The 22,887-nt window shown below is 41.6% G+C and overlaps 1 protein-coding gene and 1 long non-coding RNA gene across 2 annotated transcripts in view; both read left to right on the plus strand.

Moving 5' to 3' along the window:
• The window catches only part of LOC128406303 (uncharacterized), an 84,214-nt gene that overhangs the window by 27,298 nt on the left and 34,029 nt on the right, over positions 1 to 22,887 (plus strand). The window lies entirely within an intron of this gene.
• Positions 411 to 22,887, plus strand: part of CBX5 (chromobox 5) — a 51,548-nt gene continuing 29,071 nt past the window's right edge. Inside the window, exon 1 of the mRNA XM_053373561.1 lies at positions 411 to 537. The gene's annotated coding sequence lies outside the window, so the exon portion shown is untranslated. The remainder of the gene's footprint in view (positions 538 to 22,887) is intronic.

Consider the following 22,887-nt stretch of genomic DNA (forward strand, 5'->3'; position numbering starts at 1 on the left):
CCCGCCCTTTACTCCTCAAATAACCAGTCGCAAGAGTTTCTCTTTCATTGGGCAGTTCGGAACGCAGGTTTCTTGCGATTGGCTGGGACCAACGGATACCCTTTTTGGGGGGTTGGTTAGCTTTTTATTCATTCATTCTAATAGAGGCGGGAATTAAGTTGGTATTCCTGAGCGTTTTTTGTGTTGGTGGTTGGTATGGTGAAGGCGCGAGCCGGGCTGGGCTTCGGGTGCGGGAGGAAAGAGAGTTCAATACGTGCAACATACCTCTGAGGCAAACCTACGCTGAAGCGCGCTGCACACCTTGCGCATGCGTCACAAAGTCCTGCTTCTGACGAATAACGGGGAGGGGAGGAAGGGAGACTTGATAAGTGCGCGCGCCTCACGCCGGCGCAGTGAGGTTGGGAAGGGGGCGGAGGGGCTGACGCGTGCGCACTGGACGGGGTTTTTGGCGGGCGTTGCGCAGAAGCGGCGGCTGTGAGGGGTTACAAACCAGGGAGGGGGAAGTTGCTTCCGCTCCGAGCCCGCTACTTTCCCCAGGTGAGCGACCACGGGAAACAATATTGGCGGGGCCGCGTTACCGGGAGCCAGCGGTTCCGAGGGAGGGGGGCGTGGTTTTGGCGTGATTGGGAGCCTGTCCGTGCTGTGAGGTACCGTTGGAAAGGGGGCGGGGCTTGCGCTCTGGGAGGCGGGGCGTTGGAATCTGAGTGACAGACTCATAGGTCGAAGGGTTGAGGCAGTTGGGAGGGTTAGACCATTGAGGGTCGGAGGGTGGAGTGGCAGCCGGTTTATCCAACGGGGAAGCCGCTTTTGCTTGTGGGGCGGGTGGTTTAGCGTAACTGTTTGATTGGCGCGGAGGATGGCCAATGGCGAGGGGCCTCGGTACTATGGCGCTTTTCTTTCGGAGTGGGAGGCTTTCCCGCCGTCAGCTTTCCCTCAGTCTTATACCTTTGATTACATATGGCCTTGCAGTATTTTGTCCCGGCCCGTAATTTTCAAAGCTGTACACCCTCGCGAACTTTTTTAGAGAAACCTCTTTTAGTCTGCCGTCCACGTTCAGCCCATTCACGCCGGAGAAAGTCTTCGTGCCTTAGTCGCTCGAGGATAAGTGGCTGTGAAGGGCTGGAGTTTTGCCTCTCGTGTTTTCCTCCCGCCGTCTCTGGGGAGTTCGCTGTTTCACACGCTCCTTCGCTCCCGACCCCGGAGACAGTCCAAGCCAACCAGGCGAAGCCGCCAGCCTTTCACGTACCCCTCTACTCGAGTTTCCAAAACCCGAAATTCCAGAAACTTTCCATGAAATATAACCCCCCCCATGGAAGATAGTTCCCAACTTATTTGGTGCCCAACATATATATAGCACAGGCAAATTCGGGGAATATTCGGGTATCATTGTATTGGATTATTAATAATAATAAGTAATAAATTTTTATTTATACCCCGCCCTCCCCAGCCAAAACCGGGCTCAGGGCGGCTAACAATAATAAAAACAAGTGGATTAAAATACAATTTAAAAGATTAAGTTGAAACATTAGGATGCAGCCTCTTCATAGGAGGAGAAAGGAAAAAGAAAGCGGGGGAGGGAATCAAACTTGAACTTATTAGTGCTCCGCCTTTTTCCCCTCAAGGCAGTTTACAACTAAAGAACCGCTGAAAACACAGTGGGAGGAAATAGTCATTTAAAAAAATAAAATAAACGTTGAGAATTGGGTGTTGAGTGGGAAGTCTGCAGAGGAAGGACATAGTCCACAAACCCAGGTTCACACTTCAACAAGTTTTGGTGTTGCTATTCATTCACATTGCCCCTTCGCAGTTGCTTTGCTTATTCTGATAGCTGGTTGGACTGGAAAAAAAAAGAGTCCTAAAATAATGATAATGATTTATTCTTTACAAGACTTCTGTTGGTCTTTACAGCAATTCCATGTTAAGATACTATGCTTGATCCAACATGAGGGAATGAGAGTGCATACTTGGATTTGTTGGCTGCAAGCCATAGAGAATATCTTATTGTGCATAACAATTGATAAAGAAATGTCCAAACATATATGTTACCGTTTTCTCAAATAAAATCAATGTTATTCAATCCAGAGAGCTGGAGTATCTGTAGGTGTAATGGCACTTAATGCTTTGGATTACTGTCGACAGTAAGATTTGAAAATTGGCTTAGCGCTTTTTGTCCAGCTGTTTGTCCCATGAAGAAAGAAAATTAAAATCTCACTGCACACAGTGTAGGGCTGCAATGTTCTAGTGTGAAGAACAACTATAGTTTTAAATACAACCTCAGCAGATCACTGAGTCACCTTCCTACTGCTGGGTAGGGGAGCAAGAGAAATCAGGTTTAGTTTTCTTCACACCAGGGCTGAGTCTACACAAAGGTCATTAGTGATTTGTGCAGATGATGAATTCATTATGTGTGGATCCCAAGTACAGACATGTTGTAGAATATACATTGAATTATGGGTATCTAGAACTTGAAATGGCAGCTGGGATGCTGAGGAGCTTGTAGTTGGCTCTCAGCCACACTTAGGTGGAAGCTGATTTAAATGTGGTACACAAATGCTGCACATATAGGGGTGACCCTCAGCATAGGTAGAATTTTTTCCATTCTTGCCATCTTGTTTAACTTGGCTGGAAGGAAAAAACTGAGTGATGTGAAGATGAAAGCAGCTATATCTGCTACAAATGGGTAGATAAACAATGAGCAGAGTGGTATAGAGACCTGAAGAGAAGTGACTGCTCAATGTCTTTTTTTCAGTGTCTTGTCAGGTATCTAGTTGCTGTGGGTTGCTAGTCCCTAAGAAATGTTGGAAGAGAAGGCTCTAGGCTTTAAAAACAGATTCAAAATCAAAGCTGCCCACTTACTGAAATTCATTTCCTTCCTGAACAAGCTTTCATACTAATAGATACCATAACAAATAAAACATGGTTTGCAGCTAAATAATGCCTTTACATAGACAGAATCAAAACTCTTTGCTCATGTATCCCATGTACTTTTTGTATTGTATTTTTTTCCTGCTTAGAGATAAGACAAGATAGATTTCTCTCTGTACACATGTAAGTCTATTAAGTAAAATCCATTTCCTTGACTAAAGTGGTGAAACCTATGTACATGTATTGAGAAGTAAATCCCATTGAACAAAGTGGGTGAGTAAACATGTATAAGATTAACTGCAAGTTTTCATAGCTTTCCATGATGCAAGGGTTAGTTACTGTGCAAAATAGTATTTCTTCCTGAGATAGAAAGTAATTGCATTTCATTCATAACTTGAAACTGAACACACTGAACTGGTTCGCACCTTACACTAAACCAGAGTTCTAGAATTATGTGCACAAACAGGAAAGAGCTGCTGTGAGCCTGAGGTTTGCACACTTGCCTCTTCCCGCATGGCCAGAAGGAGGATTTGAGCAATTGCACTTTGCCTGAATATTGGCTTGTTGTGGTGACTTGATCTGGTTTATTTCAAAAACACTACTCTTGGCTGTGTCATTTGCAGTACAGTTGTACCTTGGATCCCAAACACCTTGGCACTCGGATGTTTTGGCTCCTGAACGCCGCAAACCTGGAAGTGAGTGTTTCGGTTTGCGAATGTTCTTTGGAACTCGAACATCTGACAGGGCTTCCACGGCTTTTGATTGGCTGCAGAAGCTTCCTGCAGCCAATCAAAAGCCACACTTTGGCTCCAGAACGGATTCTGTTCGACTTCCAAGGTACGACTGTATTTTAAAAAATATACATTGTTTCCCTTGTGGTTTACTCAAAAATGAAATCTTTAATTCATTCTATTTGGTAGGTAGCTGTGATACTGGTTTTAGGAAGTTTAATGTGTTTCTAGTAAATGTTTAGATTTCCTTTTGAACTAGATTATACAAGACACTTGGATCTTTAAAAAACGAAATGGTAAAAAAAAAAAATCATTTTAAAAAAATCATCTAGTTTGGGGGATGAACTCTTTTTTAGCCAGACAGCAGAATAGTGATTAGCAAGTCCACCTTTGTCCAACTCGCCCCATGACTTGAAAAGCATTAAGCTAAACATGCAAATTGTAAATTACTTGTTAATTCTATTCTTTTCTATTCCTCCCCATTTATGAATTGCATTACTTGTACAGTGGTACCTCAGGTTAAGTACTTAATTCGTTCCGGAGGTCCGTTCTTAACCTGAAACTGTTCTTAACCTGAAGCACCACTTTAGCTAATGGGGCCTCCTGCTGCTGCTGCGCTGCCAGAGCACGATTTCTGTTCTCATGCTGAAGCAAAGTTCTTAACCCAAGGTACTATTTCTGGGTTAGCGGAGTCTGTAACCTGAAGCGTATGTAACCCAAGGTACCAATGTATACAAGGTGATACATACATATGCATGCTTGTGTGTATGCAATATGAAAGCTAAATTTAAAGTACCTTAGAATAACAAAAAAGTAGCAGAATTTAAACATTAAAACGTCTTGGGAAGGTTTTCACTTATTTAAAGTTGCACCATGGGCTGCATCTACCTCTACGGCATGAGAACACGGCCTGGTTCTAGTGGCAGAGAAGATTGTGGCAGCTTCATCGTGTCAGTGGACGCAATTGGTTTTTTTCTTCCTCTCCTTCCCTCTTAAGCCCTCCTTAACCCTGATTTCCTCCAGAAGTTTTCCCAACAATCCAAAACATATTTGGGGAGCAGAGGAAAGGGAAGTCCTGCTGTGTGGGTGGAAGTTGCCATTTACCCATTCAAAATCAATGGAAGCAGGCATCTTTCATTACTGATGCTGTATGTGAGTTTATTCCACAATTGTATATCTACACATGGATACAAAAGTGGAATTTTTGCCCTCATACTAACAAGAACAATATCCAAAACTGAGGACCCGATTCCTTTTTCAAATTCTGCGCCTTCTCTGTTTGCACAGTAACTATTGTGAAAATGATAAAATGTTATGCTACAACATAGACTTTTATTTCTTAATGAATCCCCCCCCCCACATGTTAAAATAGAAGCCAATTAAGTTACAACAGGCAAATTGTCTACTATCATTTACCCTTGTATTTTCTTTTACAATATAACTTTTTTTTCCTAGTTATTGTATATTGTCATCCCCAGCATGCTGTCTGAGCACTTCCTGAACAAACAGACAGATCTGCTTATTAACTGTCCAGAGCAACTTGAAATATGCAACCAAACATCTGTATTCCTGATTTGCTGTACTAATAAAACCATTTTCATATCCTACCAGAAGTAATTCAGTAATTTAAGTAGTTGAACTGCAAATGACTTGTGATATTTTTAATTTAAATTACTGCATCTGTCAAAATATTAAATAAATGTTTAAGAACTTGAGCTCTCAATTGTTTTGCAGTCTAGTTCACATCTGCGTTGCTTCTTAGCAAGTTGGCTGCTGCTAGTTTGGGGGTCAGAAATGGTCACTGTTTAATATTTTTTGTGGGATACTGAGTTGTTGTTAAAGGTGGTGAGACCATCAAACATCAAAGTTAAACTGGGTGTTTTGAGATAAAAATATTTGTATATGTGCTTTTGCAAAAAGGCAAAATAAATTGCTTCAGGACATTCCAGCATGGTAAATAGTGTAAGATGTGGATGCAAAACTCGCCAAATTACTCATCGGGCTCCAGCGATAGGACACTCTGTATTGTAGTCACATCATTGCCCCACATTTCTTCTTCCTCTCATTCTCTCTTGGCCTACTTCAATCAACAGTGTGTGGGCCAAGAAATTCAAACTGCGTATTGCTAAGCACCTCAGTGGCTTCCGAGGGAAGTACAGTTGTACCTTAGAAGTCGAACGGAATCTGTTCCGGAAGTCCTTTCGACTTCTAAAACGTTCGGAAACCAAAGCTGCAGAAACCACACTAGACATTCAACTTCTGAAAATCATTCGAAAACCGGAACACTCAGTTCCAGCTTTCGATCGTTCAGGAGCCAATTTGTTTGGGAGCCAAGACGTTTGAGATCCAAGGTACGACTGTACAGCATTCATGCACACCTGTACTGAAGTCACTGAAGGATCTGGTTAAAAGCAACAGCCTATTGTGGGACTGTGGGAGAAAGAACAAGCCCAATATAAACAAGAAAGCAACTTTTCTATGTGTATTTCTCATACAATATAAAAAATATACTGAACTAATATCCAATGGATTTTAAAAAATATTCTAGTGCAATACTAGCACATCAAAAACCATACTTGATACAAGACCCTACAAAGTTATGTGTACTATATAGTTTTTAATAGGATATTTTTCTGAACTTATACTGAACAGAATATATAGATGTTTCATGCATGTACCCAAACTTTTGCAACCCCTCGTCCACCACCTCCAGCTGCTTCAAAGTAGGATTCAATGTACTATTAATATCTGCCAATGAAAGGAAACCCCAAAAAGACAACCCCTTTTCCAACAAATGGAGAGCTTTTTACTTGCACACAGTGGTATTTAGATCCAGGCCATTATGTCTTGTTTAGCGCAAAGCAACACTTGTGTTTGAAAAGTATTTGACGCTATCCTTCAAATTTATTGGATGTGTGCTTTGTTTAAAATTTACATGATTGCATTACACAACTGATCCAAAATTATGATGGATTTCTCTCTGATCATACCAACTATGTGGGTAGGTTACCAAATTTTCAAACCTCTTTCCAGGTTCTCTTCAAAGTGAACTGAATAAAATGGATGTTATAAGAAATAATGGGCCTTTTACCACACAGCTACATAGTGGAGTGTAGAATAGGATGGTGTTGATTTTTAAGATATTTGCATACACTAAACGCTTCAGGAAAAGCTACAGGAACAAAGAATGTTTTCTTCTACATACAGCTCTCTTCTTGTTTTTACCTTCATGATTTAGTGCTTAATCCACACATACAAAAGGGAGTGGCCGAAAAATCTCTCATGGGTTCTTTCCTCCAATAAAAATAAAGAATCTCTGTTATACTACCAACACCTGCTGGATACTGCACGAAGCAGCAGTATAAAGCTCCAAAATGTTCAAATCCAGGTTTTAGGACCTAAAGTAACAGCACCTGAGATTTCCATCAAAGGATTGTGTGCAGCACTGAAACCTTTCTGCCATTCCTAGAGTTTAAAAGGCCACAATATGGTGTAATTTAGAGCTGACTTTTTATTTTGAAAATCTCCCTTTCTGTCCTCCCCAGTCACTTGGATCTCCATTATGTAAATTCATCCTGTCATATCCAGCATAAATATGCCAGTCTTGTAAATTGGGAAAATGTGGGAGAGCATCTCCTCTTCTATCAACTTTCTAGATTTGTTCAAGATTATCTTTTATCTGTCTCTAGTATTTAAACATGTACCTTTCTGGAGCTCCATAAAATAATTAAAGGACAGATGAATTTGGTGCTCACAGAAAAGCAAGACTGAAGCTCATTGGCTTGACTTCAGCCATGGTCTAGGGTGTGTGAAAGGCACTTTCCCTTGTGCACAATTGGTTTCTTGTGGTGCCAAATTGTATGCCAGTCCAGAATGTTCTCCTGATGGAGTAGCTCATTGCTGGCACAAGAGACAGTGAGTTGTATAAGTGGAATGCCGCTTACTGTTCTTTGCATGTAAGTTGCAATGTTCTGCTTAAAATCTTGCTGGTATAGTGACATCCTAACATCTTTTTTCCTATACCACTCCCTTTCACCGGAATGATGTCCATTCAAAAGAACTAAAAGAGACTGATTAGGTTGCAAGACAGTGGTCTAAGGTCACCCAATGTTAGAAACTGGGATTGAAAAGCTAGGACTTCTGGGACCTGGGTTTTGGACCCCTAAACAGACTGTCTAGCCACCACTGGTTCCATACTTCTGTTTTCAAAACTACTCTTTATTATTAAACTCCTTAACATGTTGTCTATCCTTAACATGTACTTCAAGGCTTCAAAACACATACATTTCGGTAATCCTTGAGTGTCAGCCACGTGCAAAAAATGGCACCCAGACTTTTTGAGGTGCTCACAATGGAGAGTCTTTAGATGCAAAATGCGCCTGGCTCCCTGCTAATTTCAAACCCTGAGGCCACCCAAGTGAGCCCCATGGCCGAGAGAATTGGACCATGTCTTAATTTGGTTTCAGTTCTTTGCATGATGTGGGGTTATGCTGTGGTCATGAGAAGTTTCCTGAGGCCTAATGGATCTTTCAGTGTCTTCCAGTGGGAGACAATGGGGAAATGGCAATACTGATTCTGCATGTTTATTTGATTGGAATCTGTGTGGGAATGTACCTCCTTTTAATCCAGTATGGATGAATAGGAAACTAATACAAGTACTTTAGTATCATCCCTGAAATGGCCATGTTCATATTTTAGATGGAAAATATTTCTCTGTTTCCTGTGCTCCATAAGATGGGAAACTTGTCAAGGCAAAGTAAATGCCTCACAAATCAGTAAAGACTACAGCAATATCTGGTTGAATTAGAAACTTCAGAGCACATCTGAGTGTGAGTATCCCCCCCATCCTATCTTGAAACATTTGTGTATATTAATACACTTTTAAAAAATTATACCAAACTTTAAAATCTTTTCATTTGCGTTTTTATCCTGCAGTTTTGTTTCAGAGAATCCATGCTACTAAAGTACCCCAATCAGAATCTTACAGAGCAGCACGAAACCATCTGAAGGTCAGGTAACCTGAAAATGGAATGAAGAGGTATATTGTTGACTGGGTTTTAAGCATCATTGCTAGATGCAAAAATAGGTGCAATGTGCTTTAAAGAGGCTGCTGTTTAACAGTAAGAAACCGACCCATTTATAACAGCCAAGGGCATAACTTCAAAAGCAAGATCTCTGTGTTTATGGCTGCTTATAGGATCCATCAGTGCTGATTGCTCTGATTGGTACTTTCCTGCCAGAAGAAAATTGGGGTGCCTAATAATGATGATTTATGTACAACTGGGTCATATTCGGACACTTCATATACAAAGTTCACTCAGGTCAAAATGTTACATTTGTACATTTTTAGGTTTAAATAGAAACACTGATGTTATTACAAGATGAACACTAATCAGGCACATTGATGACAACTATTCTGTAGTGCAAAGCAACTTTAGGAAATGTCTTTTTATTTATTTTTATTGGTTGATTGATTTTATATACCGCCCTGTACCTGGAGGTATAGAAGTTGATACTTGTTTCACATTAGTTTAGAAGCTGATATTCGGTTCATAAGAACTCACGGAATTCTCGGTATTTTCATATGGCACTATAACTAACCAATTATAGTGGTACCTTGGGTTAAGTGCTTAATTCGTTCTGGAGGTCCGTTCTTAACCTGAAACCGTTCTTAACCTGAAGCACCACTTTAGCTAATGGGGCCCCCTGCTGCTGCCGTGCCGCCGGAATATGATTTCTGTTCTCATCCTGAAGCAAAGTTCTTAACCTGAAGCACTATTTCTGGGTTAGCGGAGTCTGTAACCTGAAGCGTACGTAACCTGAAGCATATGTAACCTGAGGTACCACTGTAAAGAGGTAGGATATTGGTAACTCTCTCTGAGAACTTTATGCTGAAAGCTCAGTAAATCTCTAAACAACAACAGTAAAACCCAGCTGGACCTATATAGTGGAAGCCTTATAATGCTCGCACAGTGGGACTTTCCCATCCCTTCCTCTCCTCTGCAGCCACTTTGGCTTCTGAAAAACTCCTGGGTCAAGGAGTCTTCCAGAAAAATGTGGGTTGGGGTGCGGGGACTGTAGTGGGGAGTGGGGATTTGGCTATACTTGTTTAGAGGTTCTTCTGTGAGTGTCTTTACGCTTCTGCTTCTCTGGATCCAACCCATAAATAGTCGTAAAATTGTTGTTTCCTTCAATTGTGTTAAATATGCCTTATTTTTTGTTTCATACAGTTTCTTGCAAAACAAGCTCCTCGTGTACTTATAACATGTATATGAGTTCCCTGTATTAATAAAATATTTTGCTGAATGTAACTGTATTCGGTGCTTTATTTTGGAAACACCTTACTGACTCTTGTATTTTCGTATTTGATATGCTTCCTGGTGAAAGTACAGTATTTGGATTTGAAATAGTTCAATGGAGGTTGTCATTGAGAGCCTCCTGACACATTTAATAAAATTATTTGACTCTCAAACAGGATGCTTTTGAAAATTATATTTTGTGGGTAGCAAGGCATAAATGCTAACTTTTTTTCTCTAGCAAAAAAATACCTTTCAAAAATCTTATCACTTATGTTTCAGTTGGAGTTTTATGCCCTTGGCTTTGTCCCTTTCTTCTAACGTATTCTCTTTTCTGGTGTGATTTTATTGTAATCGCCTCATCTTGTCTCTTCCCCTCCCCCATGAAGTATAGGAAACTTAGTTAAGTAAGTTAAATTTCTAGAAGCTTAGTAGCACATAGAGAACTCATTGCAGTTTAACGAATGTTCTGACACACCATACAGAAACATAGCCTCACTCTCTTCTTACATTAATCTTGGTACTAATTCTTTCCTTGTATTTAAGTAGGCAACATTTATTACAGAATAGAGTAAAATCATCTAAACCTTCAAGAGTTCACACACCTCCAAAGTGGCATGTCATTGTACCATTCTGTGGCTTACTTTGAACAAAGCAATATCTGCATAATAAAAACGACACAAATCAGACACAACAAATCACAACACAGAAAAACAAACAGATGAACATCTCAAACTCCCACGACCTTATGTTTCTTATCTCAAAAAAGTGGGTGGGAGACAGGCAGAGTGAAATACTACAATTTCTGGTGGCTTGAATCATGTCCTAAATTGATGAAAATTCACTCACGTATGATGTCACACAAACGGAGCACTAACCAGCAAGAATTGGGTATACCTGGATCCATCTTTATTGATGGAGCTGTTGTTACCTTAGGTCTTGGACACGGGTGGCGCTGTGGTCTAAACCTCTTGGGCTTCCTGATTGCAAGGTCAGCAGTTCGAATTCACACAACGGGGTGAGCACCCGTTGCTCTGTCCCTGCTCCTGCCAACCTAGCAGTTCAAGAGCAGACTTCCGGGTTAGTGCCATCGGCTAATGGCGGATTCCCTCCGAGCTCTGGAGGGAATCGGCTCCGCAGGATCCGGGTCTTGCCGCTGCGGCGACGCGGGGACCCTCAGAAATCACAGGCGCTGAAGCCTATGAACTTGGTGACTCGGCGGGCACCATTTGCGCCCCCCGACCCGCAAAGGAGCCTTTTTAAAGGCTTCGGAACGGGGGACGGGGTGAGCGGCGCGGTGCTGAGAGTCGACTGCTTCTCCTGCGGGGTGAAGCCACATGCCATGGTCGGAGAGCGCTGACTTCTTGTGAACAATTGGACTCTAAAAGCAACAACCCGTGAGTAATATGGAAATTGGATTTGTAAAGGAAATTTTTTTTTTTTAATTAGGCACGATCGGGGAAGGCGCAAACAGGAAGTCCGTCTCCCCGTCTTATAAATAATCTAAAGCAAGGACTAGCTAACTAAGGTCGAGAGAATTTCTTCTTCTTTATTGGGTAAAAGACATTAATTTCACGATTTGGCAGTATAAGCAATTTCACTGGAGGATAAGAGCTAATTTTGAGAGCTGAAGTGTCACCCCCCCGGACCCGGGAGTGATCCGCGAGAGAGCCTGTTGAGGAGATATAGAAGAGTTTGACAGCTGTCAAATTAGCTGTCAAGAAGGAAAAAGAGAACTTTGTTTCTGCTATCTCTGCTGGATATATTTGCTACAATTTGGTTATATTTTGTTGAAAACAAGGAAGAACTGATACAAACTAACTTGATTTTTGGATTTGAACTGGAAGGAAGATAAAGTAACCAAAATCCCTCTAGAGGGGATTTTGGGACATTACAAGAATGGCTGAAGGAGGAAAAATTCAAGCTAAATTGGACAGAGTGTTTCTTCTCTTGGGAAAGTTACAAGGCCAAATTGATGTTTTGGCTACAAATGTTGCAACTCTGGACTTAACAGTAAACAAATCCATTGAATTTGATAAGGACTTGACTCATGAAGTCCATGCAGCTGGACAAGAAGAGAAACTTGAAAGATTTGAGAGTGTGGAGAAAGAGATATATGTTGTTTCTGAGGAAAAGGAAGGAGGAGATGTAATGTTGCAGATGACAAAGGAGAGCCAGAGGCCTGACATGATGGCTACAAAGGAAAGTAAGTACTGGATGATGAAAATCTGTTTTGAATTGAAGATTGAAGAATGGAGAGATCTCCTTATGTGGAGATCTGAAGACCTATGGATTACAAATTTGATTAAGGTGAAAGTTGGAGCTTTTGGGACATTTGGACTTAAAAGGAGTAAGAAACAAGATTCAGGCTCCACTTTTAAGTATGGAGGTCTGGCTGGAAGAAATATGGACCCTATCGGGACAGAGCTTCTCCGAGATCTGGTGTTTAATATTAAGGACTACCAAAAAAACCGGCAGAGAGGAATTGAGAGAGAATTAAGAGCCTCGGACGTGAGGTCTCCAGGCTGATAGTAGACTAAGACTGATGGACATTTGTTGGGGATTGAAACCGGGAAAGGGTGGGGTGGGGTTTGGGAATCCAAAGGGTGCAGAATTATAATCTGATTTTTTATTTTGTTTTGTTATTAGTATGAAAATTGGGGAATTCGTGGAAGGGAATTTGGGTCGACTTTAGAAAAAAGTTTTAAGAATGAGCACTGATGTTTAAATACTGATGTTTATAAGTTAAAATTGGTTTTTTTTTAAATGAATTAAATATAAAAAGGTCAAAAATTGGGGACAAGAACTTGTTGAATTAACAATTTGAATTGGAATATAAGAAGGGGAGGTGTGGGGAAGTCAGGGAAATATGTTATTGAAAATAAGGATTGTAAACTTTATGTGTTTTTAACTTTTTTGTTTTTTCTTTTTGATTTTTTAATGTATAAAGGTGGAAAAACTCAATAAATATCTTTTTTAAAAAACCAAAAGCATACCAGTGTGAGTAGATAAATAGGTACCACTGCAGCAGGAAGGTAAACAGTGTTTCTGTGCGCTCTGGCACTTGCCATGGTTCTCCATGCTCCAGAAGTGGTTTAGTCATGCTGGCCACATGACCCGGAAAGCTGTCTATGGACAAATGCTGGCTCCCTTGGCCTGAAAGTGGAGATGAGCACTGTGCCCCATAGTCAAATTTGACTGGACTTAACCATCCAGGGGTCCTTTACCTTTTACCTTTACCTTAGGTCTTGTTTACTTAACTTTGCTTTCAGTATGCATTGACTTTTTAACATCTTGCCTTTCCAAGCAGTTTTTCTCTCTGGCCATCTCCATCGCCGTAATTTTCACTATACTTCATACATGAAGTAAGAGCCACTCTTGCCTACAAAAGCTCCTGACATGATAACCATTAGCTTTTATATCTCCTCTTTCCCATGTACCATGGCTGAGATCCTGAGGTGTTTTTCATACCATCTAGTTTAGCTCTCAGATTACATTTAACTTCACCGTTGTTGTTCCTTTGTCCAGGCTGTTATTCCAACAACGAGTGAAGTTCTCCAGCCTCTCTTGAGTTGCAAGAGAGCTTTGTTCTGCAGCAGGGAAGAGACAGCACGTTCTTGACTAGGCAGAGAAACAGTGCATAGCTTGGGTTGTTGGCCTATGATCAGGACATAGTATACACCTCCTCTGTCGTAAGAGGACTGCACCTCCACAGAATTTGTCTGTGCTGTGGAGACACAACTCTTGATTTATGACCAGTGGCTTAATGTTCCCCAGAAATCCACCTAGCAAATGAGACCAATATAGTGGTACCTTGGGTTAAGTACTTAATTCCTTCCGAAGGTCCGTACTTAACCTGAAAGTGTTCTTAACTTGAAGCACCATTTTAGCTAATGGGGCCTCCTGCTGCTGCCGTGCCGCCAGAGCACGATTTTTGTTCTCATCCTGAAGCAAAGTTCTTAACCTGAAGCACTATTTCTGTGTTAGCAGAGTCTGTAACCTGACGCGTATGTAACCTGAAGCGTATGTAACCCGAGGTACCACTGTATAATAATCTTGTGAGCTGGACATTTCTGGGTGTGTGTTTTTTAGGTTAAGCTTGCATCTCATCAAACTATAATAAGAATCAAAAAATGTTTTGAAAGACATAGGGCACGACACTAGTGTTTTGTGGCTTTATAAGGCGGCAGCGTGTCAAATTTATAAATTGGGTGCCTGATCTTTCAAATGTTGAACTACACCCGTGGTTTTCAAGCAGTGTGCCGTGGCACCCTGGGGTGCCTTGAAAGATGGTCAGGGGTGCTACAGGCAACACTGGCTTCTGCCCCACTGTCCATTTTGCCTCCTTTGATTCCCTCTTGCATCTCTGCCTCCCAGTGGCTTACATAGCTGTTTGTTGCAGCAGCCCTGGCCACAAGCTCCCCAGGCAAATGGTGCCTCTGGCTCTGACCAGGGGTTGCTTCCCAGGTCCCTGTGGGGCAGTGTGATGAGGCAGCTCTCTTTGGGGTGGGGGGCCAGCTTAGAGACCAGGGGCAGAAGCCGCGGCTGCCCAAAGAACTCCCAAGTAGAGGGGAGAAGAGAGGAGGCTGAGGGAACACACCGCAAGGGAGGGTGTTTGAAAAAGGATGAGAGGCTGCCAGCTCTGCAGGCAGGGAGTGACATAGCTGGGCTCCTGAGCCCCACAGGGATGTCGCAGGAAGAGTGCAGTTGGTTAAGGGAGCCGTGGACTCAAGAAGGTTGAAAGCCTCTGAACTACACCTTCATGCTGCACTTTTAAAAGGCATCTTATGTCTGAAGATGCCATAGCACCTGATATGTCACTCAAGTGCTGTCTTGCAGGATGCTGCTACTAAAACCCAGGATCTCCAGAGAGGGAACCGTGTTCTTTGTTTTTCTGCAGAAGACTAGGTCTTGCAGCACCTTAAATTTATGGGGGAAGCTTTCGTGGAATAGAGTCCTTTATCAGGTACATGAAGTGTTGCCCTAAAGGGAGGTAAAGGTAAAGGTACCCCACACCGTTGGGTCCAGTCGCGAACGACTCGGGGGTTGCTTGCTCATCTCGCTTTACTGGCCGAGGGAGCCGGCGTACAGCTTCCGGGTCATGTGGCCAGCATGATTAATCTGCTTCTGGCGAACCAGAGCAGCGCATGGAAATGCCGTTTACCTTCCTGCCAGAGCGGTACCTATTTATCTACTTGCACTTTGATGTGCTTTCGAACTGCTAGGTTGGCAGGAGCAGGGACCAAGCAATGGGAGCTCACCCTGTCGCGGGGATTCGAACCGCCGACCTTCCGATCGGCAAGCCCTAGGCTCATTGGTTTAGACCACAGCACCACCCGCATCCCACGTCCTAAAGGTAGCAAGCATTTAAAAAGTGATTGGGACACCCCTTCTCTTTATGATGAGCTAACGTGAAGGCTAAGTGAAATAATTGTGCTACATATTCTCTATATATGCTAAATGTGTGTTCACATTGCTTCGTTGGTGTTAAAATTTTTTTTCTTTTCTGTTATGCAAAGAAAATGCTGGCAAGTTTCTATAGATTCCTAGTAATTTCCCTACGTTTTTGTTGTTATTAGCTCAAAACTGAGTTAAACCACAGTGCCTATGACTTGCCAATCAGAAGGTCGGCGGTTCGAATCCCTGCGACAGGGTGAGCTCCCGTTGCTCGGTCCCAGCTCCTGCCAACCTAGCAGTTCGAAAGCACATCAAAGTGCAAGTAGATAAATAGGAACCGCTCTGGCGGGAAGGTAAACGGCGTTTCCGTGCGCTGCTCTGGTTCGCCAGAAGCGGCTTAGTCATGCTGGCCACATGACCAGGAAGCTGTCTGCGGACAAACGCCGGCTCCCTCGGCCCATAGAGCGAGATGAGCACCGCAACCCCAGAGTCGGTCACGACTGGACCTAATGGTCAGGGGTCCCTTTACCTTTACCTTTTACTAGCTCAAAACTGCATATTTAAAAAGAGGCAGAGGCACTAGTCCCCAGACAGGCGACTATGCAGTTTATCAGATTAAAATATGACATTCGCTTCTTCCTTGTGAGTTGAAAATTTTTAGTTCTCCTATATTGTAAAACAGTGGAGCTTTTTGTTTAGGCAGGAAAAATTGCTTACAGTTAAAATCAAGCACAGGAACAATTCAGCTGTAAATAGGAAGACCTATACAGTTATGCGCATGTGAAATCAAGATCTCGTGGTAGCTGCATTGCAGTAATTTTGTTGCAGTGGTCCATGTTGACCCAAATGGTTAGATAGCATTTCTGCTTCCTGTGGCTTAATTGTAGGGTCTAGATCAGTTTTAGCTTTTCGTCCCTCCCCACCTGTCCTTCACAGTAACAGAAGTGTGCATTTACGGAAAATGACATTTTAATCACTAATGGTGTCCATAGCTGGTATTCAGTACTTCATTTTTTTAAAAAATGATATTTATTACTTTCCCAACAATTTCAACACAACACTACAAACAAAAAAAGAAAAGAAAAAGAACAGTACAAATACAAACAAAGCAAAAACAAGCAAAAACAGTTTAAAAACACCTCAAACATTTTCAATATCTTATCTTTCATTCGCTTATTTCCAACGACCTCCTCACACCTCCCTTTTTGTATTCCACTTCTATTAATTGTTTCAGCAATTCCTTTCCATCTTCCTCTGTTTTCTATCCTATAATTATCTTAACACATTCTAACCTTATTTTTTCCTTTAATATTCTATTAATCTATTTATACTTAATTCCTTATAACATTTCTACTAAAGCCATATAACTTCATTCCAACATTCTTCTAACATTCATTAATTTTACAATACTTCCATAAATAGTCTTTAAACTTTTTCCAGTCTTCTTCCACCGACTCTTCTCCCTGGTCTCGGATCTTGCCAGTCATTTCCGCCAATTCCATATATTCCATCAACTTCATCTGCCATTATCCAACACTTCAGTGTTTTCAAGAAGCAGCCATTCTCTTAGCCAGCAAAAAGCAGATGGTTCACAACAAAGTTTAGGGGTCTGGCAGGGCAAGTCCGCCTCCTTCGGTATTCAGTACTTCAGCACCCTACAGGATATTATAAAACGATGATAATCATACCTCAAATTTATGTAGTGTTTCTTGAGCATTCAAATAACTTCACCTTCCAAATTTTAGCAATCCTTAAAACAGTACAGTATTACTGTATACAGTATTTTTATCATTGCCATATTGAAGATACAGGGCTGAGAATAAGCTTGGTTCAGACATAACTGAGCCATGGTTTGTTTAACAAACCAGAAGTTAGCAATGAGTTAACCCACAGGTGATCAAACAAAATTATGACTAGCTTGGTTTGTTTCCCAGCTGCTCTTGTCTCCAACATACCTTTGTATATGATCATGTGTGTGTGTATATGTGTGTGTGTGTGTGTGTGTGTTTGTGAGTATTGCTAATGTTTAATTGTTTTCAAACATTGCTTTTTAAATACATTTTAATACAGTAACCTAGTTTAGTTGCAAGCCACGTTGAGTCCCTGTTTGGGAAAAAAGCATGCTATAAATCAATATGATATTTTGTAGTTTCTGGGGTGAGGTGGTCAAACTATGGTTAGGGGAATGCTGGATTCAGATGTAATATTAAGCCATGGTTAAAGTAAGCCAGGTTTGTAAGCCAGACACAAACCATGGTTTCAGATTGTGGGTTTTTTTTGCAGTAGACAAACCATAGTTAACCTGCAGGGCAGGGTTTGCACATAAAACTAAGCCATGGTTTGATAAACCACAACTTGATTTGTCTAAAGTTATCTACTAGAAGTGATGTTTGTCACAGTGCTACAGCAGTTGCCTCTCTACTCTCCCACAGTCTATACTATCATATACTTTTCCCTTCCAAACCATAAACACGCACTGGCCACAGCTCATTCTCTCAACTGCTTTCAAAGAATACCTAGAGAAGATCTTGATGAGTTGTGATAGAGCCAGCTGCTTCATGCTCTGGGCCCTCTGGACTTTTTTGACTGCTTCTGTTGAACAAAAGTGTTTTACCAGCTGTGTGAGCACTTTATGGACAGAGATATGGCTTGCTCTCCTTGTAACTCCTAAATTCATCAGGGTGGATTCTCAAATATCTCCTTTACCAAAGCAACATAACAACATTCAAATGAGAATTCCTCCAGTAACTCCAGTATTTCTTGGGCTTTGACTGTTTCTAAGTAACTGATGCTTGCGTTAACCAAAAGTAGCAAGGCAAGCAATTATGTGAAATATAGGGGAATGGGGTGGGAAAGATAGAGGGGTGGTTCAGACAAAGCTTCTGGGCAAAAAGATCACCTTTTGTGTCTGGTATTTATAGCCATATGCCTGGAAATTGCATCAAAACGAGGTGTAAATTTCCCTTATTTATCTCAATAGAGTGTTAATGGTAAGGCTTAGTTGTCACAATTTAAATGCTAATGCTCTAAGACAGTGGCCCATCTTGAGTCACTGGAATGTGGCTGTAAATCACCCAGTGGAGACTTTGCTGTGAACTTTTGAAACTGATAGATGTAGAAGCTAAGGGTTGTGCATGAAGGTGATATTCTACTGATGTTCTTAAATTTCTTCTATAGAACAAAGACCTGTCGAGGCTTGCACAATTTTTGGTCTGAGTCTGAAGTATCTCACACTCCTTTTGTGTTAAGGAGAGACTACCCAGATCCTAGTTTGGTATCGTCTTTGTAAAGGAAAGCTGCCAGGCTAACATTGTACCTTAGAAACAACGAAGATGAACACCTTAAAGATGCACAAGTTAGGGCATCAGCTCAGGGTTGGAGACTAAAAATGTAAAGACATGGAAGAAAATGGTGTGGGGTTTCTCCAAAGCTAGTCCCCGTCCCCCCGAACTGAAAAATGGTGTGTGTGAAATTTTTTCATTTTACATGAATAAAATATTTAAGAGCAGGTGACCATGTACTTAACTCCTCAAAATTATTTTTACTCTTTCAAAACAAAAAAACAAAAAAACCTGGGTAACTGGAAGATTGCTATGTAAGTACAGTATCAGATCATTACAGTTCCTGTACACTGAGGACAATCAATTCTCAAGTTGTACACTAAGACTTCCAAGTCTCAAATGCAAGCGCAAAATACATTTCTGCTTCTAGGGCACACTGCCATTGTCACAAGAGAAGTTGCGTCTTCATCTTGTTACAACACAGTTGGTGGATCTGTCTCTGTCCCCTTGGCTTGACTGGGCCTCAAGAGAACTGGGAGTAGGGGAACATACAGAGCAACAGAAATTTGTTGCCGCTGCAAATCTGTTGGATCCAAGATTCAAAGGCAGAAATGTAAGTGATGATAGCACTGCTACTGCATTTGACTGGATTGCAAAACAAGCAGAACACTCAGGACCAGATGTGCTTTCAAATGTTGCAGAATCCAGAACATCTTTAGTTACTTAGCGCAGGAATGCAGACTGGGATTCTGCCAAACCTATCCCTCCTGCAACATGGTTGCAAGCCTCTGTGCAGCACAACCTCTGACTCCTCTTGCTTCTCGGCTACTTTGTAACCCTCCATCTTTTGCAGCATGTAGAAGAAAGTGGTCTATGCTTGGAAATAACACCAAATCAATAAATAAACGAACACATGAAAGGGTAGAGCAAGTCTGGGGGAACCTTTGGGCCTCCAGATGTTGCTGAACTTACAACTCCCATCAGCCCCAGCAAGCATTGTCAATGGCCAGACATGATGGGAGCTGTAGTTCAGCAGCAGCTGGAGGGACAAAGGTTCCCCACACCTGGGGTCAAGAAACTTGTTTCAATCTGGACATACCCCCAGTTTTCAGGTCCATTATAAATCCATTATAAACTGGATATAAACAACTGATCGTGATAGCTGAGAAAAAAAGATAATGATTGAATTTCATGTCGTATTCATTGCCTTTTGGTCCTCTCCTCCCTGCCACTCTTTTTCTCAGCTTTTTATAAATGGAATTACTAAGTGCTTTATGTCTGCTTGACACAGGAGGGCTGAAATATTTTTTCAGAAGACGTAATTTGTTTTACTGTACTGAAACTGGCAAAAGCAAAAGGGAAGCTAGGTTCCTTATAGTTCAGCAGGTTGTAACACCATTTGTAACAAAAAGTAAATTCAGCTTGTAATTATTGCCTTAATAAACTGTACTTTTAATAAACCAAAGATGATAATTTTATGGGAAACCAAATTGCAGATAATACGTTTTATGTTCCTAAAGCAACAAAGTCATTTCCAGTAAAGGGTGCTAAACAAAGGAGTACTGCATATTTCCCCCTTTCCTCCAAAGTTTCTGTTCTTCCTGGTGGGGGTTGGGTTGGTTTTAGTTTTGCATCTTTACTTGGGGCTTTCCTTTGGCTGCCCCCCCCCAGGCCACATTTCTCTGACCCTGCTTCAGACTTTCTTTGAGTGTCTTTGGCTGGCTGGAATGTGCCCTTGAGCGCTGAATTGAAGGATAGAGAGGCATGTGTGAGTATGTGTAGAAACTAGCCCACTGTACAAAGGTAAAGATTTGTACAGAAAGCAACATGGTCCTTGGGACTGACAAAGGTCCACTCCTCCCATAAGCCTTTGTGGACTATCTTGAATTGCAGATAGATAGATAGATAGATAGATAGATAGATGATACATGATACATACATACATGGCACACACATCCATACATGGTTTTTGTAGAGGGGAGGTTTTGTTTACAATGAGTTCATAGGGAAATGACAGTGCAGCAAAGTACCGTATTTTTTGCTCTATAAGACTCACTTTTTCCCTCCTAAAAAGTAAGGGGAAATGTGTGCGCGTCTTATGGAGCGAATGCAGGCTGCACATCTATCCCAGAAGCCAGAACAGCAAGAGGGATTGCTGCTTACACTGTGCAGTGATCCCTCTTGCTGTTCTGGCTTCTGAGATTCAGAATATATTTTTTCTTGTTTTCCTCCTCCAAAAACTAGGTGCGTCTTGTGGTCCGGTGCGTCTTATAGAGCGAAAAATACGGTACTTAATAGTGGCAATTCACAAAACAGTTCTTAACACAGACATCCTGACATTGGTAAGCCAATTAACATATATAATGTGCTAAAAATCCTTTGCAAAAAGGATAGAGTTGAATCCTTCGAAGTGTTGTACTTCAGTGGTTTTGTGTCACAGTTTTCCTTTGAACCTCCTTTACTCCAAGATCACTTTACAGAGTGTCCTGGGAATCTGAAATGGTCCTTCGCTGGCTTCGAATAGTGTCATTTCTACTTTCAGATTCATGCCCATTTATTATTTTGTGTGGAGGCAGGCCTGTTTTGTCCTATGTGGAATGCAGAAAGACATTGCTGCAGATGATGGCATATATCACCTTGGAAAGATGATCAGGTGAATGAATCCCTGATGTCGATGGCAGCATTAGGTTGTGCTCTAGTGTTAGCAGAGTGGATGGGGGGGGGCAGAGCTGGCGATTTGGATGTAGCACCAGGCAGAGGCGTAGGAAGGTCAGGTGGTACCCGGTGCAGAAAATTTCTTGTCACCCCCCACACATTGATTTTTATTATTATTATTATTTTGCCTGCAAAAATGGTTTTACGTTATTTCATATTTTCTTCCAAAGGAATGTGGATTCTGGGCCTCTGATAACAAGTAGGCAACTATGGACAGATACTTAAATCTACAAGATGGACTGTGTTTTGGCTTGTGTTATTTTATTTATGTTTATTGTTTATTTAATAAAATTTATTTTTAAAAAACCTACAAAGTGGTTTACCAAAACAAAAAACCCCACAGCAGTAAAATCAAGAAAAATCGGCTGCGTGCAGGGGGCAGGACAAAGGCAAGGCAAGACCTAATCTACTCAGCCTAGTCTCATTTTCTTCACATAGGTCGACTTTCCAGGACCTGGGAAGCCCAGTGGAGGGTAGGGCAGTAGGGTGGTTCATAAAAAAAAACTTTTTTTAAAAAAAAATGCCTGCTCTGAATGTCTTATCTTACTACACTAGGGATTATATAGCTATATCAGAAATTTCATGCATATCAGTTAATATCTTGACCCTGCTCCACTGAATTGAAATTTCAGCCTTCACGACATAGGAAAACGGCCAAGTAAACAGCTATTTTCATGGAGGAGGGTCAAGATATTAACTGATATGCATGAAATTTCTGATATAGCTATATAATCCCTAGTGTAGTAAGATAAGACCTTTGGAGAAGGCATTTTTTTTATATATAAAAAAAGTTTTTTATGAACCGCCCTAGTAGGGCAGTAATTGTTCCTTGATAATTTGTCAGCCCCTTCCATTATGGCACCTGGGGCGGCCCCCTGGCCCCCCTTTCCTATGCCCCTGGCACCAGGAGGTGGGGGTACTGCAGGTGTAGTGGGAAATGGGTGAAAAATGCCCTCGCTGCTCCTCTGCTGGCAGGTTCCTCTGCTGGATTCTCAGTCCTGTCTGTGAGTGGAAGAAGTCCTTTAGTTAGTGCAGGGCTGGCCAACTCCCAAGAGACTGCAGTCTACTCACCGAGTTAAAAACTGGCAGTGATCTACTCCTTTTTTGGGGTTCAGGTCAAAGTTGCTGAGCTTTTTTTAGGGAGGAGGAAAGCCCAGTGATCTAGATCACGATCTACCTGTTGGACGTGCCTGAGTTAGTGGAAACCTAGTTAGGATCCAAATCATATATTAGATTCTTTATCTTTTTCTTAAGGGTACCTGGTACAAAAGTTTTGGGGGTATTCTTTTTCTTCTGACAAAATGTGGGCTATTGTAGACCTTATTGATAATAAAACATAATGCTAGAGAATGGGAAGATCTGGTCTCCATCCAGAACCTTAGGAAGTTGCATATGCAGTTTTAATTCTATGACGCTAGTCTTTGTTTGGGATCGGGTAGAAGAGGGTTGACCTGTGACAGAAGTCCTACATGGCACACAACACTAGTCGTAGGTATTTCATCTCAGGATTGTGGCCAAGCCATTTATTGCAGTGGTAAATGCAGCCATGCGTTTTAGCAGGAAGCAGAAATAGTTCTTAATAAATTGTGAAATGAATTCTTC

Source organism: Podarcis raffonei, chromosome 2 (assembly GCF_027172205.1).
Source record: "Podarcis raffonei isolate rPodRaf1 chromosome 2, rPodRaf1.pri, whole genome shotgun sequence".
NCBI classification, from domain to species: domain Eukaryota; kingdom Metazoa; phylum Chordata; class Lepidosauria; order Squamata; family Lacertidae; genus Podarcis; species Podarcis raffonei.